Genomic DNA, 23,494 nt, shown 5'->3' with positions numbered 1-23,494 from the left:
TGAACCTAGGTTTATACATAATGTCATGGGTTAGGCTTTAGGAGTTGAGGTTTTAGCTTAGGAAAACATTAGAAGGTAACCTAACGTGGACTAATTCGTGTGAAAACCTACTAGCACTTTGAGAACCTCTTTCCTTCACCAAACTTATGGGTAAACTTATTTAGAAGGTGCAGGAACAAGTTTGTAAATGAATAGTGGACTATAGTTCTCGAATTCTAGGTAAACCCATGAACACGATACCCCAAAACAAAAAACTTGTATCTCTCGATTGGGTACTCGATTAAGCTTGCTTCTTGCCCCTAATAGTCTACCCTTATTCATAATTTATAGACGGATTTTCCACTACCATTGAAACATCTAGAATTTCTATAATTTCATTTTTCATTTTTATGAATCTTTTGCCAGAAAAGTCTTCTCCGATCGGAGCCTTCCTTTTTTAAGCAACTTGTAATTCTTATTCTATAAAAAATTTAATGATTGGGGAAGTTTATACAAATTAGAAAAAGTACCTATTTCTCAATGTTTTTTCAATTTTACTTGTTCTTTACTTCTAGATACAACCTAGTAGGGATTATACACTGTCTCTTATTGGAGACCTTGAGTGTTGCAAATTCTCCTCCCCGTTGAAAACTTTCAGTCATCAAAAGTGCTTATTCTAAAATAGGTCAAGGTACAAGGTTCTTATTTGCCTTCTGTTTCCCAAGTGGTTTTCCATAGGACCTTAACAAGAGAGATTTCCTTGTTTCTCAATCATTTGACTTTCTTGTCTATTATTTGAATCGGGTCTTCTTTATACGTTGGGTCATCTCTCAAGAAGAGAGTTTCATGAGCTAGTACGTGCGAATGATCTAGGGTATACTTCCGTAGTATGGATACATGAAAGATATTATGTACTGCAGACAAGTTTGGGCATTGCCCGATTCTATAGGCCACAGATCCAATCCTTTCTAATATCTCAATGGGACGATTAAACCTAGGGCTTAGCTTCCCCTTTTTACCCTACCTGAGCACCCCTCTCATGGGGTGCTACCTTTAGGAATATATGATCCCCTACCTACAATTCCATGTCCTTGCGCCTTAGGTTTGCATAGCTTTTCTCTCGGCTTTGTGCGGTTTGTATCCTAGCTTTAATCTTCTGGACTGCGGCGTTGGTACTTTGCACCAACTCTGGCCCAATAGTTGTCGTTTGCCCCCCTTCTTCCCAAAAGATAAGGGATCGAAATCTTCGTCCATAGAGAACCTCGTATGTGGCCATTTGTATGGTGGCTTGGCACGTATTATTATAAGTGAATTTCATAAGGAGTAGGTACTTATCCGAGCTTCCTGCAAAATCCATCACATATACCCTCAACATGTCTTCCAATATTTGCTTGAGCACTTCTGTTTGACCATCTGTTTATGGGTGGAATGTCGTACTATAACTGCGTACCAAATGCCAGTTGAATTTTCCAGAAGCGAGATTTAAATCTTGCATCTCGGTCTAATACTATTACCTTTTGTTGAATTTCCAGAAGCGTACCCAATACCTTTACGGATAAATATTCATTTTTAATGTTAGCAAGAGTAGCTCAGTTGGGAGATTGTTAGACTGAAGATTTGAAGGTCACACGTGTTTTATCCACGTTCAACGCACCTAATACAAGTTTATTACCAGGCTATACAATCTAAAATCATAACTTGCTCATTCAATCTAAAATTAGTGATATTTCTTTTTTAAATATAATGAATTAGCGGAAATACTTTTACTTATGAATTTTCATTTTTAATATTAGCAGGGATAACTCTATTGGGAGAGCGTCAGACTGAAGATTTGAAGATCACGTGTTTGATCTCCACGTTCACCGCACCTAATTCTAGTTGCATAACCCGACTATTCAATCTAAAATTAGTCATTATTCCTTTCTGAAATCTCAATGAATTATCAGAAATACCTAACGTGTTCTAGTTCACCACACCTTATACAAGTTGGATAACTTGAATATCTTATTAAAAATTAGTGATTATTTCTATTTAAAATTTCAATGAATTAGCGAAAATACCTTTACTGATAAATTTTCATTTTTAATGTTAGTGTGAATAGCTCAATTGAGATAGCGTTAGATTGAAGATCTGAAGGTCTTGTGTTCGATCCATGTTCACCACACATGGTTCACGGTGCATAATTTGACTATTCAATCTAAAATTAGTAATTATTTCTTTCTAACATTTGAATTAATTAGTGGAAATACCTTTACTTAAAACTTAAAAACTTTCATTTTTAATGTTAGCGGGGATAGCTCAGTTTGGAGAGCGTCAGATTTAAGATTTGAAGGTCACGTGTTTGATCTCCACGTTCACCGCACCTGTTTCTTTTTGCATAACCTGACTATTCAATAAAAAATTAGTCATTATTTCTTTTTAAAATCTCAATGAATCAGCGAAAATACCTTTAATGATGAATTTTCATTTCCAATGATTGCGGGGATAGCTCAGTTGGGAGAGCGTCAGACTGAAGATCTGAAGGTCACGTGTTCGATCCACGTTCACCGCCCTTTGTTCATGTTGCATAATTTGACTATTCTTTCTAAAATTAGTGATTATTTATGTTTAAAATATAATGAATTAGTGGAAATACCTTTACTTATGAATTTTCAATTTTAATATTAGCGTGGATAGTTCAAGGAGAGCGTCATATTGAAGATTTAAAGGTAAGATCCACGTTCACTGCATTAGCAATTATTTCTTTTTAAAATCTCAATCTCAATTAATTTCTTTTTAAAACAATTAATTTCTTTTTAAAATCTCAATCTCAATTAATTAGTAGAAGGAAGATTTAAAGGTAACGTTTGATCCAGGTTCACTACATTAGCAATTATTTCTTTTTAAAATCTCAATCCCAATGAATTAGCAGAAGATGGATTATTTCTTTTTAAAATCTCAATGAATTAGCATAAGATCTGTCACGTTTTTTATCCAACTGGCATAAGTTGACTAAGTTGCATAACTTTACTATTCAATCTAAAACATGTGATTATTTATTTTTTATGTTGTCTAGGATGGCTTAGTTGGGAGAGCATCAAATTGAATATTGGAAGGTATTATGTTCAATATGCATTCATCGCACCTTATAGTTTTATGCATTTTTATTTTTAATGTTAGCGGGGATAGCTCAGTTGGGAGAGTTTGATCCACGTTCACTGCATTAGCAATTATTTCTTTTTAAAATCTCAATCTCAATTAATTAGTAGAAGGAAGATTTAAAGGTAACGTTTGATCCAGGTTCACTACATTAGCGATTATTTCTTTTTAAAATCTCAATCCCAATGAATTAGCAGAAGATGGATTATTTCTTTTTAAAATCTCAATGAATTAGCATAAGATCTGTCACGTTTTTTATCCAACTGGCATAAGTTGACTAAGTTGCATAACTTTACTATTCAATCTAAAACATGTGATTATTTATTTTTTATGTTGTCTAGGATGGCTTAGTTGGGAGAGCATCAAATTGAATATTGGAAGGTATTATGTTCAATATGCATTCATCGCACCTTATAGTTTTATGCATTTTTATTTTTAATGTTAGCGGGGATAGCTCAGTTGGGAGAGTTTGATCCACGTTCACTGCATTAGCAATTATTTCTTGTTAAAATCTCAATCTCAATTAATTAGTAGAAGGAAGATTTAAAGGTAACGTTTGATCCAGGTTCACTACATTAGCGATTATTTCTTTTTAAAATCTCAATCCCAATGAAGTAGCAGAAGATGGATTATTTCTTTTTAAAATCTCAATGAATTAGCATAAGATCTATCACGTTTTTTATCCAACTGGCATAAGTTGACTAAGTCGCATAACTTTACTATTCAATCTAAAACATGTGATTATTTATTTTTTATGTTGTCTAGGATGGCTTAGTTGGGAGAGCATCAAATTGAATATTGGAAGGTATTATGTTCAATATGCATTCATCGCACCTTATAGTTTTATGCATTTTTATTTTTAATGTTAGCGGGGATAGCTCAGTTGGGAGAGTGTCAAACTAAAGATTTGAAGGTCGCATGTTTAATCTCCACGTTCACCGCACCTGTTTCCATTTGCATAAGCTGACTATTCAATAAAAAATAAACTAGTTATTATTTATTTTTAAAATTTCAATGAATAATGAATTAGCGGAAATGCCTTTACACATGAATTTTGATTTTTAATGTTAGCGGGGATAGCTTAGTTCGGACTGAATATTTGAAGGTTACATGTTTAATTGTTAAGAATGAGAAATAGAAATAGAATTGGGATCGAAAGTATGATCTTCATTCAGATTTACCACGTTTAAATAGGATACAAACTATCCACTAATACCTAAAAATAGAAAAAGAATATATAACTAACTAAATCTTGTAAATAAATAAAATATACGGTCAATCAAATCTATACTAACAACTTCCTAAATATCTCAGATATATTCTAACTGATTATTAAAATATATCTTCAAAATATCCTCTTAATACTCCCCCTCAAATTGGAGAGTGTATGTCGATCACACCCAACTTGTCCTTCAAAAAGTCAAACTGCTGTATTCCCAAAGCTTTAGTAAAAACATCTGCCAATTGCATTTTGGTCGAAACATAACACGGTTTGATGATTCCAGATTGTAACTTTTCTCGAACTATATGACAATCTATTTCAATGTGTTTCGTACGTTCGTGAAAAACTGGATTGGCTGCTATATGTAATGCTGCTTGATTATCACAATATAATAATGCTGGTTCGGACAGTGGAACATTCAAGTCTTGAAGAATGTATCTTAACCAAGTTAACTCTAAAAAAGTATTTGCCATAGCTCTATACTCGGCTTCTGCTGATGATCTAGACACATTAGTCTGCTTTTTAGACTTTCAAGAAATAATTGAATTTCCGGGGAAAATGCAGAACCCAGAAATAGACCGTCTGGAAGTTTGACAACCACCCCAGTTAGAATCGCAATATGCTTGTAATCTTAAATTGTTTCCAGATGGCAGTAAGAGTCCTTGACGAGGAGTGCCTTTGATGTACCTTAGAACTCGAAGAGCTGCCTCCCAATGTGGTTTTCTTGGTTCATGCATAAATTGGCTAAGCATACAAACTGAATAAGCTATGTCAGGCCTAGTAACGGTCAAATATATTAATCTGCCAATCAACCGTCTGTATTTACTTGGATCATTCAACTTCTCTCCTTCAGTTAAAGAAAGTTTCAGATTTTGCTCCATAGGAAATTTTTCTGGACGTGCTCCTGTAAGACCTGTGTCTTGAAGAATGTCTAGAGAATACTTCCTTTGAGACATAAAAATTCCTTTTCTAGATCGAGAAAATTCAATGCCTAGAAAATATTTCAAATTTCCTAAATCTATGATAAGAAATTTCTGGAGTAAACTAGTCTTGAGATATTGAATTTCTTTGAGATCATTGCCTGTCAACAGAATATCATCAACATAGATTAGAACTGCAGTGAAAGAAGTACCTTTACTCTTAGTAAACAAGGAGTAATCTGCTTTTGACTGAGTGTAGCCTGCATTTTGTATAGTTGTAGAAAATATGGAGAACCAATTACGAGAAGCCTGTTTTAATCCATAAAGAGATTTATGGAGCCGACATACTGTATTCTCCCCCTGTCGGCGAAGACCTGGTGGTAAAGACATATAAACTTCCTCGTCTAGATTACCATGGAGAAAGGCATTTTGAACATCCAACTGATGGGTGAACCATTTTCGAGCAGCAGCAACAGTGAGTAAGCAACGGAGTGTAGTAAGTTTCGTTGTAGGGGAAAATGTTTCTGTGTAATCAATACCTTCAACCTGAGTGTATCCCTTTGCTACAAGTCGAGCTTTATAACGTTCAACAGAACCATCAGAGTTGTATTTAATTTTGTACACCCAACGATAACCAATAGCTATATGACCAGGTGGTAGAGGAACGAGAGACCATGTATGATTACGTTCCAAAGCTGCAATTTCATCATTCATAGCCTACTGCCATAACGGGTCGCCAACTGCCTCGTCATAGGTTTTAGGTTTTATCTGGGATGTAATAAGAGCTAGAAAAGCACGTTGAGTAGAGAAAAACGAGAGTGAAAGGTAATGATGAAGGGGATACCTGGTGCCAGTGCCGGGACTTGAGCTAGAGGTTAAATGATTGGCTCCAGAAGACATCTCATAATCCTTATGCCAAGCTGGAGGTTGTTTAGTACGAGTAGAACGTCGGAGTGGAGCTGATATATCAGGTGGGATAGGATTGGAATTAGTGGGTGAATCTGAAGATGGTGGAGGAGACGACGAAGTAGTAGGTGAAGGGATAGGAGGTGAAGGAGGAATAGAAGGTGAAGGAATAGAAGGTGGAGGATGGATGTTTGAGTAGGATGGATCATGAAGTGGTACAACAGGAGTCGAAGGAGCTAATGTCGAAGTTTGTGAAGCTGATGAAAAAGAAAAATCATCTTCACAAAATTTAACATCACGGCTGATAAAGAATTTGTGAGATTGCATGTCATACAACTTGTAACCTTTATGACCACAAGGATATCCTATGAAAACACAAGGAATTGCCCGAGGTTCAAATTTTTGCTTAGGATGTACTCTAGTTGCATAACATTTACAACCAAAAACTTTAAGATGATGAAAGGTAGGTGGTCATTTGTAGAGTGTTTCAAAGGGTGTCTTGTTAGATAACAATGGTGATGGCGTTCTATTTATAAGATAAACAGCCGTTAAAATGCACTCTCCCAAAAAATTAAGTGGAACCTGTGACTGAAAAAGAAGAGACCTAGCTACATTTAGGATATGGCGATGCTTACGTTCTACGACTCCATTTTGTTGTGGAGTATAGACACAAGTGCGCTGAAATTCAATACCACAAGAAGTAAAGAATGGTTGCAAAGATAGGAACTCAGTCCCATTGTCTGATCGAACTATCTTGATAGTAGTATGAAATTGAGTTTGAACGAATGTAACAAAATTCATTAACAAATGATGTACTTCTGACTTATGTTGCATTAGAAAAATCCAAGTACATCGAGTAAAATCATCAACAATAGTGAGAAAAAAATGAAAACCAGAATGGGTAGGAATTTTCTGTGGTCCCCAAACATCACAATGTATCAGATCAAAGGCAGAATGGGTTGTTATTGAACTTCTTGGGAAAGACAACCTAGTTTGTTTTGCTAACGGGCAGATACTACAATTATGAGAATAACTCGCATTATTAAGATGCAATTGATCAGCTAGAAATTTAAAACGAGAAAAAGAAGGATGACCTAGGCGTAAATGCCACAAATCAGATGACTGAGATACTTGATGAGCTGAAGATTTGATTGGAGATGAAGAAATATGATAGAGACCTCCAAATTGTTTACTCGAGCCAATCATCTTCCCCGTAGCCAAGTCCTGCATAACACAAGAATCAGGATAGAAGGTGACATAACAATTCAAGTTATTGGTAAGTTTGCTGATCGACATTAGGTTTAAATTGAATGAAGGCACACATAAAACGTTGTTTAATTTAAGGTTAGGGCTAAGGGAAATATTGCCAGTATGTGACACACGTGCTGTCTCTCCATTAGGCAAATTTATTGTAGACATGATGGCAGCCTTTGGTTCAGTCATAACAGAAGATTTTGATACTATATGATCCGTAGCTCCACTATCGAGAATCCATGAATTAGAACTCGCAGAGTTAATAGATAATGTAGATATGGGAAACAAACCTGCAACATTGATGTGATTGTCAGAATTACCAGAAGGGTGATGATTGATTGCAGATAAGGCTTGTGCTATCTGTCGTAATTGCTCAGAAGAAAAATTTGGAATGGAATTAGGTGACTGTTCTTCTGTATTCAACTGTGAAACATCGGCCATATTTGCAGATGATCGATATCCACGATTATTGTGTTGATTGACTTGTCTTGTCCTTCCAGAATTATTTTTCTGTCGACACCGATCTTCTGTATGGCCCCTTCTATCACAAAACTTACAGTGAAACTTAAGAATTTGACACTCATTGATTGTATGACCACTTTTATTACAGTGTTCACACGATTTGTCCTTGGCGAATTTTGAATATATTGTTTTCTTCTGCACTGCTGATGCAATCGAGAAATTCTCAGTAGGTTCAGAAGTTACCTGACGCTGCATCTCTTCTTGTACAAGTAATGAATAGGCTTGCCTCACATTAGGTAATGGAGACATCATCAATATGTTAGATCTCACCGTTTTATAAGACTCATTGAGCCCCATGAGCAATTGCATCAACTTGTCTTCTTCGCGTTGATCAATATATATTTGACGTTGATTACAGGTAAATGGTGTGCGGTACGCTTCCAGCTCATCCCAGAGTGCTTTGAGATTGGTGAAATATGTTGACAGTGCCATGGTTCCTTGTGACATCGTTGCTATCGAGTTTTGTATTTGAAAAATTGCTGGAGCATTCTTTTGTGAGAATTGATCGTGAAGATCAACCCACACTTGATGAGCTGTCTTGGCATGAATAATGCCTTTAGCAATATCTGCTTCAACGGAATGAGTTAACCAATATATTATCATACTGTTGCACTAATTCCATAGTTCGATTTCGGTTGAATTTGCATCTTGGGACGGTTTCTCAATTGTGCCATCAATGAAGCCAATTTTCTTCTTGGCAATAAGAGCATGCATAACTGATTTACTCCAGGATTGGTAATTTGCTCCATTTAATTTGATTGGAACAAGTGAATATCCTGGCTGATCAGAGTGATGAATATAGTAAGGATGTGTTAAATCAACATCCGAAATTTTGAAGTTGGATTTGGCTGATTCCGCCATGAAGGAAATTTTGATATTTAAGAACACCAAGATCGGTGCTCTGATACCATGTTAAGAATGAGAAATAGAAATAGAATTGGGATCGAAAGTATGATCTTCATTCAGGTTTACCACGTTTAAATATGATACAAACTATCAACTAATACCTAAAAATAGAAAAAGAATATATAACTAACTAAATCTTGTAAATAAATAAAATATAATGTCAATCAAATCTATACTAACAACTTCCTAAATATCTCAGATATATTCTAACTGATTATTAAAATATATCTCCAAAATATCCTCTTAATATTAATCCACGTTCACCGCACTTGGTTTACGTTGCATAAAAAATAAACTAGTTATTATTTATTTTTAAAATTTCAACGAATAATGAATTAGCGGAAATACCTTTACACATGAATTTTGATTTTTAATGTTAGCGGGGATAGCTTACTTCGGACTGAATATCTGAAGGTTACATGTTTAATCCACGTTCACCGCACTTGGTTTACGTTGCATAAGTTCATTAAGTTGCATAACTTTATTCAATCTAAAATTAGTGATTATTTCTTTTTAAAATATAATGAATTAGCGGAAATACCTTTACTTATGATTTTTTTTTTCAAATATTTGCGAAGATAACTTAGTTTTGAGAGCGTCAGACTGGAAATGTGAAGGTCACGTGTTCGATCCACGTTCACCGCACCTGATTCAAGTCACATAACTTCACTCGTGACTATTCAATTTAAAATTAGTGATTATTTCCTTTTAAAATATCAATGAATTAGCTAAATACTTTACTAATGAGTTTTCATTTTTAATGTTAGCCGGGATAGCTTAGTTGGGAGAGCGTCACTGAAGATCTCAAGGTCACGTGTTTGATCCACGTTCCCTTCACCTGATTCAAGTTGACTAAGTTGCATAACCTAGCTATTCAATCTAAAATTAGTGATTATTTCTTTTTAAAATCTCAATGAAGTAGTGAAAATATCTTATTAATCGATGAATTTTTATTTTTAATGTTAGCGGGGATAGCTCAGTTTGGAGAGCGTCACTGAAGATCTGAAAGTCACGTGAGAGCATCACTGAAGATCTAAAAGTCATGTGTTTGATCCACGCTCACCGCACCTAATTCAAGTTGACTAACTTGCATAACCTAAATATTCAATCTAAAATTAGTGATTATTTCTTTTTAAAACTACTTGACTATTTAATCTAAATTATACAAAATTGGTCCATAGCCGATTCAGTAGGGTCACTTTTGGACCGATAATCTGTAGAAGGGGTCACTAAGGTTGAGATCATACAAAATGGGACCATAGCTCAATGTTAGAGCATTTGATTGCAGATCAAGAGGTCACCAATTCGAACCTAGTTGGGCCCTGTTAGGTTATGGAGCCTGCTACTTATTTATAGCTTGGTCAACGGTTATATCCGGTAAAGCTATATTTTGTAAAGTTATATTTTGTAAAGCTATATCTTGTAAAGCTATATATGATAAATAGCTATATATAGTAGATGGTTAAATCGGGTAAAGCTATATATAGTAAATTGCTATATATAGTAGATGATTAAATCTGGTAAACCTATATATAGTGAACTGAACTATATATATATATATACCATCCACTAAAGCTTTGAGTTCAAGTCTACAGCACAATAGACTTGAACCTATGAGGGCGAAAGGAATGAAGAGGCTGGCTGCGAAAGGAGTTTTAAAGGGTCTGAAACTTGTTGATGTGGGTCGTTGTGAGAACTACTTTATGAGCAAGCAGAAACGAGTTAGCTTCACAAGAACCACTAGAGAATTGAAGAAAGTGCGATTGGAAATGGAACCAGATGTGGAGCAAGGTTTCAAGACCACGAAGCAAGTGGGAGTTGAACTTGAGTTGCAGGGAAACTCACCTAGTGATGTTGTAGCAGATACTCAAGAAACTCTTGAGACTACTGCTGAGGAACCAGATGTGGAGCAAGGTTCCAAGACAACAAAGCAAGTGGGAGTTGAGGTTGAGTTGCGGAGAAAATCACCAAGTGATCTTGTAGCAGATACTCAACAAACTCCTGAGGTTGTTGCGGAGGAAACAGCAGTGGAGCAACTGACACCTGAACTGGTGTTGAGAAGATCATCCTATACTATCAGAGTACCAGATATGTATGTACCTTCATTACACTATCTATTGCTGATGAAAGGGAACCACAACCCTTTGATGAGACCCTATAGTTGGAGGACACCTGAACTGGTGTTGAGAAGATCATCCTGTACTATCAGAGTACCAGATATGTATGTACCTTCATTACACTATCTATTGCTGATGAAAGGGAACCACAACCCTTTGATGAGACCCTACAGTTGGAGGATACAACCAAGTAGAAGCAAGCCATGGATGATGGGACGTCTAGGCTTCAAAAATGCGTTGTACTGAGATTGAGTACGTGGCAATAGTTGAAGCTGAAAAGATGACGATATGGATGACTGACTATCTGGAAGAATGGGCAAGAAGCAGCACGAAGATTCTTAACAGAAATAGTCAGAGTGTCATACAGTTGGCGAAGGAACCCGGTCTATCATTTAAAGAGAAAACACATAAGACGATACCATTTCACTTGCAGGTTAGTGAAAGATGGTGATGTGTTTGGAGAAGATAGAGGGTGCAAAGAATCCAGCAAACATGTTGACAAAATGTGTTGATGTTGGAATATTGAGGTTGTGCAAAGCCTCAATTGATATGGTGCCATGAAGACCATGAAGATGCTCATGGTCATTTGAGAATGAAATTCTTGGTTGACTAGATTAGTCTCCAAGTGGGAGAATTGTTAGGTTATGGAGACTGCGGCTTATTTATAGCTTGGTCAACGGTTATATTCGGTAAAGCTATATTTGGTAAAGCTATATCCGGTACAGCTATATTTGGTAAAACTATATCCGGTAAACCTATATATGGTAAATAGCTATATATAGTAGATGGTTAAATCGGGTAAAGCTATATATAGTAAATGACTATATATAGTAAATGGTTAAATCTGGTAAACCTATATATAGTAAACTGAACTATATATATATCTCGTCCGCTAGAGCTTTGAAGAGTACTTTCTATTCTTTGTAATTCTCTCTTACTGTACATACGTGAAGTCATCAATATAAAAATTCTATTAGCCAGAGTTCTCCTTGCACTTTTCTCTATCCTGTTCTTTGTGTTCATCTAGATTGAGCGTGTGCGTTGTTGTGCGATCCTATCAGGCCCTTCTATCTTGGATAGAAATTTGTTACACTTTTTGGACCGACACTATGCTAAGGGGTCACTAAGGTTAAAATCCTACAAAATGGATCCATGGCTCAGTGGTAGAGAATTTGACCGGTCACCCGTTTGAACTTGGTTGGGCTCTTTTATTTTGGAGAGACACTTTTTACACTTTTAGACTGACACTCTATAGAAGGGGTCACTCAGGCTGAAATCATGCAAAATGGGTCCATAGCTCAGTGGTAAAGCATGCAGATCAAGAGGTCACCCGTTCGAATTTGGTTGGGCCCTTTTATCATTTTACTTTGTTTTCAACCTCTTTCTTTTAACTTGCAATCGTGCTTGGAGAACCCACCGAAATGTGAGTTTGTAACCCATCCGTTAGGGTTCTTGGAATGATTCTCTAGATTATCCCTTCCATGTTGGGAATCGGGCCATGGGTCTTGGGTGAAGGAACCGTTGGTTTTCTCATTGTCTTTGAGATAACAATTCTTTTCAATTTTATATAAATTTTTTAAATATGGGTTCATTTCCAAATGCATGCTAACACCCTTATTGTTGAATAAATGACATGAAACTAGTTTCACATAGTAACGTTGCCTTTTGCTCCTATTGGTGGAAGGATAATAGGTCGATTATACCTATAGAGTAGTTTTAAGCGTGACAACGAGACTAATTTTTTTTTTTTAGTTAAAAATTAGAATTATAACAATCTGCGTAAAACCCTCAGACTAATTTTGCTTCATTTCTAAATGCAAGCAGACAAAGTAGAAAAATGAAAACATGTAAATTGTAACATTTCAAAGAAATAAATAAGTTTTGATGGTACCAATGCTAACCAGAAAACAATCAACCAAATTTATTTCGAACATAGAAAACTTCATGTCTCCATCTTGTAAAGCCAATAAACCAAAGAGCCTAATATAGTAGAGAAATAAAAAAATGTTACCCACATCTGTGTTGTGCTGCGCCATAAGTGATCCATGGATGTTGATTTTGACCAATTCCTACTATTTTTTTTTCTATATTTTGAAACTATTTTAAACACTTTTTTCTTGTACTCCTTCTAATTTTACCTTTTAAGGTTGTAAATATTTGTGCACCGGTGACTATTATGATTATTAGTCAACTGAGTTAAGTGGAAATAAATTTTGAAGATGAAATTAAAGTATTAATTTTGAAGCCATCTTTACCTGAGTTTTGGGATATTGTTATTAATGAGATTCAATCTAATGCCATTAGTAATTCACAATAATATTCAAAATACTTGACAAAAAAGAATGGTCAACGTAAGATATTTGAAACAAATAAATATTTTGTCCTCTATGATATATCAAATCACTCATTTGAAATTCCTTAATAATAAGCCTGAAGTCTTACCTCTTTTATAGTGAAAAGTTCCTTAAATAGAAGTCTTATTAGATACTTCTAAGAATTTAGAGATCAACTAGACACAAAGCTAAACATTCTAAAAAAGATTAGGGGTTAAACTTTTAAGTTAACTTAATTTAAGAAACTTATGATTTTAATATTATCAAGAGTTTAATTGAGCTACGTCAATTCAATCTAGTGGACCCAAGAATTGAACCAAACCAAACCAACTAGTTAGTAACATGATTTAGAGGAAGCATTTTCATGCAAAGTAGAAGCAATAATGGAGGGTTTGAAATAATATAGTTTTCACCCCTTGTTTCTCGAGTGAATATTGAAATAATATAGTTTTCATGTTAAGTTTTGCACGGAAGAAAGAAAGGCGGGGATGTAAAGTATTATTTCAATTTTTTTGTAATATACAACAATATATAAATTAACTATAAGAAATATATAAAATTACATGTTTCCACGAGCTTCAATCAACACCGGAGGGTTACTTCTGCAACCACTCTAAAGGTGCTCAAGATCACAACGAGTTAGATAAAACAGCTCTAGAACTTTAAATCCAATAACTTGAGTTTGACTCATGATAGGATCTCCCTTCTTGTGGAATCGGCATAAAATAGGAAAACCATTCCAAAATAAATTTTTACAAGGGGTTCTATGGTATAGTGGTTAGTATTTTGGACTTTGAATCCAACGACCTGGGTTCAACTCCCGATAGGACCTTTATGAAATGACCCTGATGTGAAAACACAGAATAAGAAACGACAACGCAAGACATTTTAAAACAAAACGGTGTTACCACTAGCAAATAGTAGTTTTGAAGCTTTTTTTTTAAAAAAAAAAAAAATAAAAAAAAAATAAATATTTAAACACTAAAAAATTAATTTATTTTAAAACTTAAAAGTATACTTAATTTGACTAAAACATCCCTTATCCCAACTATAAAGAATTTAATTAGCTTTTTTTTTAAAAAAAAAAAATAAAAAAAAAATAAATATTTAAACACTAAAAAATTAATTTATTTTAAAACTTAAAAGTATACTTAATTTGACTAAAACATCCCTTATCCCAACTATAAAGAATTTAATTCCAAGCTCTCTTCTAATAGACAAACGATTTATTAACATCTGTTGTAAAATTTCACTTCATCAATTTAAGTAGCGTTCAACTATAAATATCGAATTTTAAAGTATTCCTCGGCAAAGTAAATCTGTTGAAACTATCTATCAAAGGTGTTCCATAATGAGTTGTGGAGAAGTGTTTCCTTCAATTCTAATTTCAATTAAGGATGTCAATGACAAAAAAGTGCATGAGGCTAGAAGGTTTGTAGTGGAAGAAAATAACAAGAGTCATGGACATCGTTTTGTTTACAAGCTGTATCATGTGTCTTATTCATGGTTACTTAAATCTCGTTGAATTGGTGCGCCTTTCACATCAGAGACATTTGTGCCTAAACCGAGCTCTTTGCAATAGCAAACTTATTAAAAACTCTTTGCTTGCTACAACATTTGCTTGACATAATTGGACCAAAGGACGTTATGGACGACCATAGGTCACTGTATTGGTCTCCAATCATGAAGTGTGACATCGGATCTTTGTGCATACCATACTCATTAACTATAACATGGCAAGAAATTTTTTATGTTTTGACTGGCCATGCCATATTCTGTTGTACTTATATATCTTTAGTTACCTGTGATTAAAGCAAAGAAGTATAGACATGGTTTCACCATTTCCATCACTTACATCCAAAAATAGAGTATAGCGGTCGACTATCGTCAACGACCCATTCACCATTTCCATTCCTACCTACGTAAAAGTTTTATTACATTCATTTCTTTCTCCTTTCTAACTTCTTCATTCTCACATTAAACTTTTTTTTATTTAAAAAAAATAAACGTGAAAAGGGAGAAAGAAGGAAGAAGAAAAGAGAAAACCCTTCATTTTGAAAGCTTATCAAATACTCTTTTACTGATGTAAAGAAAGCTCGAGAATAATTTATTCTCACGTCCCTCTTAGACACTTGTTGGATATATATCCGTCCTTCACATGTCGTATCATAATCATATCATGTCATAAAAACTTCGTGATTATATCCTTCCCTAATTTATCATAGCCTTAACGTCCTTAGACATATCATAGTTGTGTCGTTACCTGAGCGTACCTTAGTCTTAACGTTACAGGAACGTATCCTAACGCTATCGTTCTATCAATCTATCATAATCCTATCCCTTTCTACCCATAACGTTACAGGAACATATTGTTTTATGAATCCATCGTGACCATATTGTTGTTATCAATCTGTCATACCCATAGAACTTCGATACGTAACCAAACCATAATGTTTCATGAACATGTCTTACTCCTATCGTTACATTACGTTTAGTGCATCCTTCTCGTATCCTATCTCAAATATACCATCGAACACATGGTACCGTAAGTATTATCATACAATTCACATATTATAACATATCATAAGCATATCGATTCACAAACATTTCACACATATCAATATATATGTCACTTGCAGAACAACGAGCACAGTCAACATCAAATATAACCATACGGATGGTAAGGCCACCTACCTGATTAGCTTAGGCTGGTGTCCCCAATTTATCCTTAAGAAAGTTCGATTTGTCTTTTGTATTAAAGTCAACCTATATGAACATGACATCAATTTCAATCATTTCTCTAAATTTTATGATGCTCTAGTGTTAGATTTCATGGGAAAATTGCACGAGTAAGGTCTTGAAATGTCTATATATCAAAACTGTTTAACACTTTCCAAATCTTGATTTTTTTGGCTGTTTTTTTTTTTTTTTTTTTTTTTTTTTTTTTTTTTTTAACTTGTGTTCGTAATCTTACTTTGTGTTTGTTACATTTTTTTTAATTATGTTAGCAATTAGCCAATAATCAATTCATCCTTTATGTTTCTTTCTTTTTTTCATTACGTTAGTCATTACTTTTGGCTAATTTAATCTATTCTATTTATTTATTTTATTTTATTTTATTTTTTTGCTATTGATGGACGTATCTTTCTAAAACATACTAAATAAAACTAAATAATTGGTTAAGAGAGGATATGAGATATAACTTAAGGTTAAATCTCTTTCCATATGAGAATAACTCATTCTCATGTCCATCTTTGCTACCATGTACTAAATTAAGGATTTTATTTCTCTTGGGTCAAAACCATCCTTAAAGCACAAAATTGAAGTTGTAGTTAGTCAATTATAATATTTGACGTGCTAGTTTTCAAACTACTTTAAATGGGTGTAAAGAGAGCATGAGAATAACTTAGTTTCACTAATCTGACACGTGTTGGGCATGTACTGAACACTTGTTAATACGATGGATACATTACAAATTTATAATCCATCGTATCAGACACTTGACTTTGAATATATTTTGAGAGTGAAACATACATTAAGCTTTTTTTTAAGTATACAAATATATAAATTTTTTGAAATAATTCTTTTTAATTAATGTATCATTGTCACATCGGTGTCCTAGTAAGAATGACATGTTACTGTTAGGAACAGAAAAAGAAAACTGTAATATCATAAGAATGGGGAGAAATCTCTCATCCAATTGAAGAATGACTAAATCAAATCTAATTCAAAAAACTAGATCAAATCTAATCCAAATAACTCAATCAAATCTAATCCTAACAATCCCTCCCTTAAACTGAACACGAATAGTAATCAGTTTATATCTACGATCTCAGACAAAACTTCCACCAGGTAACTTCATCAATTCCCATGTGCCATTTCTGTTTATTGCTCTAGATCCCTTACTTGCCTCCATTTCTCACTCTTCAATACTTCTCTAAAGTTCACAAAGTTTGCACGTTCAGTAGGGGTAAACATGGCTGAGCTTCATCATCTTCTTTTCAAAAAAAACTTCTCCTATTGCATAGTCTCTCATCAAGACTAGTGGTCTCTTATTCCTTGCCTTATTCGAGCTAGGAGAGCTTGCTTCAGCAAAAGAGCCAGATGAAATATTTTCCTCTGCAGTATTTTCATCTGCCGCTTCTATATCCTTATTTTCATCTGTCGTTACTATATCATAAAGTCTGTAAGCTTTTGACTCTTCACTAACTCCCAGCAAAATATAACTCAAACTCTTATCATCTAGCTTAGTTCTCTGAGCTGCCTCCTCTTTTTGTCTCTGAATCAACTCGAGCCCACAATATTGTTCTTCTTTCTTCCGCTGCAGCTCCAGAACTAATCGTCGCTGTGCTTTTTCTACCCTTCTTCTATTCTCTTCCAGCATTTTATCTAGCTCTTCTCTCTCTTTTCGTGCTTGTTTTTCTTTTTGTCTTGTAGCAGTAAGAGTGGCTTCTTTCTCTTTCTCAAGCTGCACATCAACATCATCAAACAACTTCGTGCGACCTTCCTCTATTCATCTCTGTATTTCTAATTTAGTCTCTTCAGAGTTTAGCCTTTCTTCAACATTCTTCTGAATTAGTTCTTCCATCCTCCTAGCTGCATCTTCTTCTAACTTCTTCAACTCTGTTTCACGCCTTTTCTTCTCTTCTTCCTCTTTCTTAAGCTTCTCTATGGAATGATTCCGATCAGTGGATGCACGACTAGGACTGGAACTGGACGATTTGGGGAAAGGAGATAACGAGAAAGACCTACTTCTGCGTTGGCGGCTGAGGGAACTTGAACGGCTGCTTCTCCTGGAATTGGTAGTGGAATGATAGGGGGAAGAACTTGGGTCCCTTATGCTTCTCTGACTATGGCGATAGGAATTGGAGCGGTGAGTGTACGACAGAGACCTTGAACCACTTTTCCCCATAAGTTTCAATTGAGTTCAAACGGCTGCTACAGGCTGAAATATAGCATGCAATACGAACATTCGATTCAAAGACATCTTTGTCTCCATGATTAAGCCTCTCTCAGGATGAAACACCTTGCATGTTCCATTTTGAAACAAAAAGATAACCCCTTTGCTTGCAATTTACCAATACTCAACAAATTGTTCCTCAGGTCTGGCACATAGAACACTCCTGTGATTATCATTATGATTCCATTCACTTCCAGTAGTACATTACCCTTTCCGGTTACAACCATGCTTAAGTTGTTGCCCAGCTTCACTGAATCTCTGAAACGTCCATCCCACACATGATTGCTACATCCCGAGTCAAGGAACCACATATCTTCTCTATTGGCCTTATTCATATTCACGTAAGCCTCAGCGACATCTCTTCTTGACTCTCTGCATAGTTTGTCTTCTTCTCCTTGCTTTGACATTCCCATTGAAAATGTCCTAGCTTGTGACAGCTATAGTACTCCACTGTGGCTTTGTTGAAGGTTTGTCTGCCTCGTCTGGTATTGCTTTGACATTTCCATTGAAAATGTTCTAGCTTGTGACAGTTATAGCACTCCACTATGGCCTTGTGAAGGTTTGTCTGCCTTGTCTGGTATTGCTTTGACATTCCCATTGAAAATGTCCTAGCTTGTGATAGTTATAGCACTCCACTATGGTCTTGTTGAAGGTTTGTCTGCCTCGTCCCCTTCCTCTACCTCTAAAGCTTCCACGACCTTGACTTCTTCCTCCAGCAGACTGCACAAGTGGACTCTCCATCGACATACTTTTATTATGACACACGTAGAAGACTGCTGCTTCTAGTTTTAACTAGTTTAGGGCATGACTCTGATACCAAAATGTTAGGAACAGAAAAAGAAAACTGGAAAGATCAGAAGAATCGGGAGAGATCTCTCATCCAATTGAAGAATGACTAAATCAAATCTAATTCAAATAACTAGATAAAATTTATTCCAAATAACTCGATCAAATCTAATCCTTACATTTATCATATCTATTTGGTATCATATTTATGTCTCGTATCTCTATCTCATTTTTATTTTTGTGACTCTGAGATATTTTGCTTTTATAAATATATATTTTTCACGAAAATAAGTTTAATTTATGTTGAGATGGAGAATAAAAATCGACACTTAAGAACGTTGATACTTGGGACTTTGATTCCTCTTGGTGTGAAGCTTGCATCTTGCAATTACTTGGGTAGAGAATGTGTTTCACTTAAAATTCACTCAAGAGAAAATAATCAAATAACGAACCATATTTGAGAGAGGATAACTTTTTTTTTTTTTTTAATCTTCGAGAAATAAGAAAGAATAAAATTTAAAACATGGCAGGAATGACATCTTCTTGAATCTTTGTTTTGTTCTCCTAAATGTATATAAAAAAAATAAAAAAATAAAAATCTTATATTTTAGATATAATTTAAGTACCTATTTAATAAAACTTCCTCCAAACTTCTACTCATAAATTTAATTATTATTTGTATACAATTGTTAATATGTAAGAAAATACACGTACAAAATGTTTATACTATTGGTAATACACTAGTCTCGGTTGTTTGACTAAAACAATGCAACCATTGTCCAAACTAAAGAATTTGATTTGAGGCTATCTCCTAATACAGTGAGGCTCAATTAGACTTTGTTGTAAGATTCGACCATATCAATTTGAATAGCGTTCTCCAACTATAAATATTGAACTCCAAAGTATTCACGAGCAAAGTAAGTTTGTTGAAACTATCTATAAAAGTGTTACAAAGTGAGTCATGGAGAAGATTTGCCTTAAAATCTAGTTCCAATTAAGGATGTCAATGATGAAGAAGTGCAAGGTGTTGGAAGGTTTGCCATGGAAAATTCCAGAGGTGGTAGATATAATTTAATTTACAAGCGTGTGGTGAATGGTCTTTTCAGTCCCATATAGGCTTTGACCCCAAATTTTATAGTATTGTGATAGAAGCTATAAATGACAATAATATAAATTGGTCAGATATTGCAATTGTGAAGAAGTTTCGTCATATGCATCGGACGCTACCGTCATCCTATAAGCTCTTATCTTTTGAGGAATTCATCAAATTCCCTCTGAGGAATTCATCAAATTCCCTCTTCACAAGTAGCAGTATAACTACTAGATTGCTTTCTTTACTTAGAATAAGTCCTCTCTCTATATGTGCTTGCGGGACATTACTCTCTTTTATCTATAAAAATGGCATAGCCATAATGATATAATAATCCTTATATAAGTATCTTTTCTTTTTCTCTCGTACCCACGGATACATAACATGTTAAATTAATTCATACTTAAAAAAATAATTTCTCTTTTGGAGATGCGGGGTATCGATCCTCGTACCTCTCGCATGCTAAGCGAGCGCTCTACCATCTGAGCTACATCCCCACAATTTTTGCATCACAAAATCCTAAATTTCCCATCATCAATAATAGTGAAAATGAAGAAATATTGCTACCCAACATGTCATGAATAAGGAAAAATTGAAAAGAAATAATATATTTAATAATAGATAGTCTTATTTTTTGGAGGTGCGGGGTATCGATCCCCGTACCGCTCGCATGCAAAGCGAGCGCTCGACAATCTGAACTACATCCCCATGATTTTTACATCATAAACCCTAAATGTCCCATCATCAATAATAGTGAAAATAAAAAAAATATCAAAATATTATTAACAAATAGTTTGGTTTGGTGATGCGGGGGCATCGATAAGTGTGAAAATGAAAAAATATAATAACAAATTAAATACTTTCTTTTGGAGATGCGGGTTATCAATCCCTGTACAACTCGCATGCAAAGCGAGCGCTCTACCATCTAAGCTACATCTCCACAATTTTTACGTCACAAAACCCTAAACGTCTCGTCATGAATAATAGTGAAAATGAAAAATATCGCTACTCATTATGTCATAAACAAGGAAATATTGAATAGAAATAAAATAGTAATAACGAATAGTTTCTTTTGGAGATGCGAGGTATCGATCCCCGTATCTCTCGCATGCTACAATCCCACGATTTTACATCAAAAAACTCTAAACTTCCCGTCGTCAATGATATTGAAATGAAAAACTATCCCCGCTCATTATGTCATTAATAAGGAAAAATTTAAAAGAACTAATATATTTAGTAATCGTTTCCTTTGTTGATGCATGGTATTGATCCCAGTACTTCTCACATGGGATGCAAACGCTCTACATCTAAGCTATATCCTCAAGATTCTTACGTCACAAAATCCTAAACATCTCGTCATCAATAATAGTGAAAATAAAAAAAATAACGCTATTTATTATGTCATAAATAAGAAAAAATTGAATAGAAATAAAATAGTAATAACGAATAGTTTCTTTAGGAGATATGGGGTATCGATCCAATCCCCGTACCTCTTGCATGCTAAGCAAGCAATCTACCATCTAAGCTACATTCCCACAATTCTTACATCATAAGACCCTAAATTACCCATCATCAATAATAGTGAAAATGAAGAAAATCTAGAGATGCAAGGTATTGATCCCCATACCTCTCGCATGCAAAGCAAGTGCTCTACCATCTAAACTATATCCCCACAATTATCATGTCACAAAGTCCTAAACATCTCGACATCAGTAATAGTGAAAATGAAAAACTAACCTAGCTCATTATGTCCTAAATAAGAAAAAATTGAAAAGAAATAATATATTTAGTAATCGATTCAATTGAGATGCAAGGTATTGAAGGTATTGATCCCCGTACTTTCCACATGGGAAATTAACGCTCTACCATTTGAACTACATCCTCTGCATATTATGCATAAATAAGAAAATATTGAATAGAAATAAAATATTAATAATAAATAGTTTCTTTTGGAGATGCGAGGTATTGATCCTCGTACCTCTCATATGCTAAGTCGTACCTCTCTTATGCTAAGCGAAGCTACATCCCCACAATTCTTGCATCACAAAACCCTAAATTTTTCATCATCAATAATAGTGAAAATGAAGAAATATCGCTACTCAACCTGTCATGAATAAGGAAAAATTGAAAAGAAATAATTTTCAATAATATATTTAATAATAGATAGTTTTATTTTGGAGATGCGTGTGGTATCTATCCCCGTACCACTCGCATGCAAAGCAAGCGGTCTACCATTTAAGCTACATCCCCACGATTCTCACGTCACAAAATCCTAAACGTCTCGTCATCAATAATAGTGACATGAAAAACCATCCCTGCTCATTATGTCGTAAATAAGAAAAAATTGAAAAGAAATAATATATTTAGTGATCGATTCATTTGGAGATGCAAGATATCGATCTCCGTACTTTCCACATCAGAAGCGAGCGCTCTACCATCTGAGCTACATCCCCACGATTCTTAAATTAAAAAATCATAAACCTCCCGTCATCAGTAATTGTGAAAACGAAAAATATCTCCGCTCATTATTTCATAGAGTAATTGTCGTTGCACAGGGCGAGACCTCTAATCCATGAAATTTTTGTACTAGAAATGAAGAAACTGGAGATGGTCCCCAAACGTCTCTATGGACCATTTCCAATCGCACTTTCTTTGGTTCCCTGGCAGCGTCAACCAGATTAACCCTACGGCGTGACAATCCTTGAGCTTCCACTCCTCCGTGGTCATGGTGTCCAGCTTCACCCCCAAAATGGGTTCCTGAATATCTTTTTCGTACAGATAATCTTCAATCTGCATCTTCTAGAAACTGATATCGAATCCATCAAACTTTTCAATTTCAGTCTTTGAACTTTCCATCTTCACAGATCGTGGTGAATCTCTCCTCGCTCTGATACCAGTTATTAGAATCACACAACAACGCACACACTTGATCTAAATGAACATAAAGAACATGATAGAGAAAATGTAAGAAGAAATATTGACTAATGATTTTGTATTAATGACTTCTGTTATGCAAAGAGGGGATATGGAGAATGAGAAATGTACATTTAGGAAGCACTGACTAATGGGTATACCTATGATTTCAGTTTATTATATATAGCTTCACTATATGTAACCGCCTACTATATATAATTATTTAGTATATATATCTCTATCAGATTTTTACTATAAATAGTCAGCCTTCATATTCAACCTTCTAGAGCCCAAATAGTCAGGGATTGACATCCTGCTAGAACACAAAGTCATATACATGTCCCTAGAAAAATGCCTAGTAGTAACGCAGTCTAACCCAACGATCATTCAGACAAACATCCATCAACCAAGAGGGGTGAAAATGATGACGATAGTACAGTTGAGAAAG

At 34.8% G+C, this 23,494-nt stretch overlaps 3 non-coding genes across 3 annotated transcripts; 2 read left to right on the top strand and 1 right to left on the bottom strand.

Annotated features, from left to right (window-relative positions):
- The first annotated feature begins 2,457 nt into the window (after nt 1-2,457).
- Nucleotides 2,458-2,530, top strand: TRNAF-GAA (transfer RNA phenylalanine (anticodon GAA)). Its single transcript has one exon. It is a non-coding gene; the product is annotated as a tRNA-Phe (tRNA).
- An 11,527-nt stretch (nt 2,531-14,057) lies between these two features.
- TRNAQ-UUG (transfer RNA glutamine (anticodon UUG)) lies at nt 14,058-14,129 on the top strand. Its single transcript has one exon. It is a non-coding gene; the product is annotated as a tRNA-Gln (tRNA).
- A 6,428-nt stretch (nt 14,130-20,557) lies between these two features.
- On the bottom strand, nt 20,558-20,630 carry TRNAA-AGC (transfer RNA alanine (anticodon AGC)). Its single transcript has one exon. It is a non-coding gene; the product is annotated as a tRNA-Ala (tRNA).
- Between the last annotated feature and the right edge of the window lie 2,864 nt (nt 20,631-23,494).

Source organism: Cucurbita pepo, chromosome 10, assembly GCF_057944985.1.
Source record: "Cucurbita pepo subsp. pepo isolate OVF chromosome 10, ASM5794498v1, whole genome shotgun sequence".
NCBI classification, from domain to species: domain Eukaryota; kingdom Viridiplantae; phylum Streptophyta; class Magnoliopsida; order Cucurbitales; family Cucurbitaceae; genus Cucurbita; species Cucurbita pepo.
This window is presented reverse-complemented; position numbering and strand designations above follow the sequence as displayed.